This window comes from Nerophis lumbriciformis, linkage group LG39, assembly GCF_033978685.3.
Source record: "Nerophis lumbriciformis linkage group LG39, RoL_Nlum_v2.1, whole genome shotgun sequence".
NCBI lineage: Eukaryota > Metazoa > Chordata > Actinopteri > Syngnathiformes > Syngnathidae > Nerophis > Nerophis lumbriciformis.
This window is the reverse complement of record NC_084586.2, coordinates 16,379,986-16,385,000: the sequence shown is the minus strand read 5'-3', so window position 1 is coordinate 16,385,000 and position 5,015 is coordinate 16,379,986.

Sequence of the window (5,015 nt, the reverse complement as noted above, 5' to 3'; positions counted from 1 at the left end):
ATACACACAAAACAAATGCTGGGTTATTTTGATATGAGTTGCGAGTGTTGGGTGAATTTTTTTTAGTTATTTTTATGAATATCAATCCATTATAAGGGCATTATTTTAAATCAATTTCTGGGTTTTCAAAATGATTAACCATTTTTGGGTTGTTTTTCAATGAGTAACGCATTTTTGGGGTAAAATGCTTTTTTTTTTAAATTAAAAAGTAACTTTTTTCTTAAAAGAAAATTTTATTATGGGTTAATCTCATTAAACATTATTTACAAGCACACATTTTATATACATGAAAATATTTGAGCATTCTGTATAGGACTAATATGACCTTACACGGCAATTATTGTAAAAATAAAAAGTCACTCTTAAAGTGAGAAAATACACACAAAACAAATGCTGGGTTATTTTGATATGAGTTGCGAGTGTTGGGTTGAAATTTTTTTGTTATTTTTATGAAGATCAATCCATTATAAGGGTATTATTTTAAATCAATTTCTGGGTTTTCAAAATGATTTACCATTTTTGGGTTGTTTTTCAATGAGTAACGCATTTTTTGGGTAAAATGCTTTTTTTTTATTTATTAAAAAGTAACTTTTTTCTTAAAAGGACATTTTATAATGGGTTAATCTCATTAAACATTATTTACAAGCACACATTTTATATACATGAAAATATTTGAGCATTCTGTATAGGACTAATATGACCTTACACGGCAATTATTGTAAAAATAAAAAGTCACTCTTAAAGTGAGAAAATACACACAAAACAAATGCTGGGTTATTTTGATATGAGTTGCGAGTGTTGGGTGAATTTTTTTTAGTTATTTTTATGAATATCAATCCATTATAAGGGTATTATTTTAAATCAATTTCTGGGTTTTCAAAATGATTAACCATTTTTGGGTTGTTTTTCAATGAGTAACGCATTTTTGGGGTAAAATGCTTTTTTTTTTAAATTAAAAAGTAACTTTTTTCTTAAAAGAAAATTTTATTATGGGTTAATCTCATTAAACATTATTTACAAGCACACATTTTATATACATGAAAATATTTGAGCATTCTGTATAGGACTAATATGACCTTACACGGCAATTATTGTAAAAATAAAAAGTCACTCTTAAAGTGAGAAAATACACACAAAACAAATGCTGGGTTATTTTGATATGAGTTGCGAGTGTTGGGTTGAAATTTTTTTGTTATTTTTATGAATATCAATCCATTATAAGGGTATTATTTTAAATCAATTTCTGGGTTTTCAAAATGATTAACCATTTTTGGGTTGTTTTTCAATGAGTAACGCATTTTTGGGGTAAAATGCTTTTTTTTTTTAATTAAAAAGTAACTTTTTTCTTAAAAGGACATTTTATTATGGATTAATCTCATTAAACATTATTTACAAGCACACAGTTTATATACATGAAAATATTTGAGCATTCTGTATAGGACTAATATGACCTTACACGGCAATTATTGTAAAAATAAAAAGTCACTCTTAAAGTGAGAAAATACACACAAAACAAATGCTGGGTTATTTTGATATGAGTTGCGAGTGTTGGGTTAAAATTTTTTAGTTATTTTTATGAATATCAATCCATTATAAGGGTATTATTTTAAATCAATTTCTGGGTTTTAAAAATGATTAACCATTTTTGGGTTGTTTTTCAATGAGTAACGCATTTTTGGGGTAAAATGCTTTTTTTTTTAAATTAAAAAGTAACTTTTTTCTTAAAAGGACATTTTATTATGGATTAATCTCATTAAACATTATTTACAAGCACACATTTTATATACATGAAAATATTTGAGCATTCTGTATAGGACTAATATGATCTTACACGGCAATTATTGTAAAAATAAAAAGTCACTCTTAAAGTGAGAAAATACACACAAAACAAATGCTGGGTTATTTTGATATGAGTTGCGAGTGTTGGGTTGAATTTTTTTTGTTATTTTTATGAATATCAATCCATTATAAGGGTATTATTTTAAATCAATTTCTGGGTTTTCAAAATGATTAACCATTTTTGGGTTGTTTTTCAATGAGTAACGCATTTTTTGGGTAAAATGCTTTTTTTTAAATTAAAAAGTAACTTTTTTCTTAAAAGGACATTTTATTATGGATTAATCTCATTAAACATTATTTACAAGCTCACATTTTATATACATGAAAATATTTGAGCATTCTGTATAGGACTAATATGACCTTACACGGCAATTATTGTAAAAATAAAAAGTCACTCTTAAAGTGAGAAAATACACACAAAACAAATGCTGGGTTATTTTGATATGAGTTGCGAGTGTTGGGTTAAATTTTTTTTGTTATTTTTATGAAGATCAATCCATTATAAGGGTATTATTTTAAATCAATTTCTGGGTTTTCAAAATGATTAACCATTTTTGGGTTGTTTTTCAATGAGTAACGCATTTTTTGGGTAAAATGCTTTTTTTTTTAAATTATAAAGTAACTTTTTTCTTAAAAGGACATTTTATTATGGATTAATCTCATTAAACATTATTTACAAGCTCACATTTTATATACATGAAAATATTTGAGCATTCTGTATAGGACTAATATGACCTTACATGGCAATTATTGTAAAAATAAAAAGTCACTCTTAAAGTGAGAAAATACACACAAAACAAATGCTGGGTTATTTTGATATGAGTTGCGAGTGTTGGGTTGAATTTTTTTTGTTACTTTTATGAATATCAATCCATTATAAGGGTATTATTTTAAATCAATTTCTGGGTTTTCAAAATGATTAACCATTTTTGGGTTGTTTTTCAATGAGTAACGCATTTTTGGGGTAAAATGCTTTTTTTTTTAAATTAAAAAGTAACTTTTTTCTTAAAAGGACATTTTATTATGGGTTAATCTCATTAAACATTATTTACAAGCACACATTTTATATACATGAAAATATTTGAGCATTCTGTATAGGACTAATATGACCTTACACGGCAATTATTGTAAAAATAAAAAGTCACTCTTAAAGTGAGAAAATACACACAAAACAAATGCTGGGTTATTTTGATATGAGTTGCGAGTGTTGGGTTGAATTTTTTTTGTTACTTTTATGAATATCAATCCATTATAAGGGTATTATTTTAAATCAATTTCTGGGTTTTCAAAATGATTAACCATTTTTGGGTTGTTTTTCAATGAGTAACGCATTTTTTGGGTAAAATGCTTTTTTTTAAATTAAAAAGTAACTTTTTTCTTAAAAGGACATTTTATTATGGATTAATCTCATTAAACATTATTTACAAGCTCACATTTTATATACATGAAAATATTTGAGCATTCTGTATAGGACTAATATGACCTTACACGGCAATTATTGTAAAAATAAAAAGTCACTCTTAAAGTGAGAAAATACACACAAAACAAATGCTGGGTTATTTTGATATGAGTTGCCAGTGTTGGGTTGAAATTTTTTTGTTATTTTTATGAAGATCAATCCATTATAAGGGTATTATTTTAAATCAATTTCTGGGTTTTCAAAATGATTAACCATTTTTGGGTTGTTTTTCAATGAGTAACGCATTTTTTGGGTAAAATGCTTTTTTTTTTTAATTAAAAAGTAACTTTTTTCTTAAAAGGACATTTTATTATGGATTAATCTCATTAAACATTATTTACAAGCTCACATTTTATATACATGAAAATATTTGAGCATTCTGTATAGGACTAATATGACCTTACACGGCAATTATTGTAAAAATAAAAAGTCACTCTTAAAGTGAGAAAATACACACAAAACAAATGCTGGGTTATTTTGATATGAGTTGCGAGTGTTGGGTTACATTTTTTTTGTTATTTTTATAAAGATCAATCCATTATAAGGGTATTATTTTAAATCAATTTCTGGGTTTTCAAAATGATTAACCATTTTTGGGTTGTTTTTCAATGAGTAACGCATTTTTGGGGTAAAATGCTTTTTTTTTTTAAATTAAAAAGTAACTTTTTTCTTAAAAGGACATTTTATTATGGATTAATCTCATTAAACATTATTTACAAGATCACATTTTATATACATGAAAATATTTGAGCATTCTGTATAGGACTAATATGACCTTACACGGCAATTATTGTAAAAATAAAAAGTCACTCTTAAAGTGAGAAAATACACACAAAACAAATGCTGGGTTATTTTGATATGAGTTGCGAGTGTTGGGTTGAATTTTTTTTGTTATTTTTATGAAGATCAATCCATTATAAGGGTATTATTTTAAATCAATTTCTGGGTTTTCAAAATGATTAACCATTTTTGGGTTGTTTTTCAATGAGTAACGCATTTTTGGGTTAAAATGTTTTTGTTTTTTTAAATTGGGTGAATTTTTTTTTGTTATTTTTATGAATATCAATCCATTATAAGGGTATTATTTTAAATCAATTTCCGGGTTTTCAAAATGATTAACCATTTTTGGGTTGTTTTTCAATGAGTAACGCATTTTTTGGGTAAAATGCTTTTTTTTTAAAATTAAAAAGTAACTTTTTTCTTAAAAGGACATTTTATTATGGATTAATCTCATTAAACATTATTTACAAGCTCACATTTTATATACATGAAAATATTTGAGCATTCTGTATAGGACTAATATGACCTTACACGGCAATTATTGTAAAAATAAAAAGTCACTCTTAAAGTGAGAAAATACACACAAAACAAATGCTGGGTTATTTTGATATGAGTTGCGAGTGTTGGGTTGACATTTTTTTGTTACTTTTATGAATATCAATCCATTATAAGGGTATTATTTTAAATCAATTTCTGGGTTTTCAAAATGATTAACCATTTTTGGGTTGTTTTTCAATGAGTAGCGCATTTTTGGGGTAAAATGCTTTTTTTTTTAAATTAAAAAGTAACTTTTTTCTTAAAATGACATTTTATTATGGGTTAATCTCATTAAACATTATTTACAAGCACACATTTTATATACATGAAAATATTTGAGCATTCTGTATAGGACTAATATGACCTTACACGGCAATTATTGTAAAAAAAAAAAAAATGT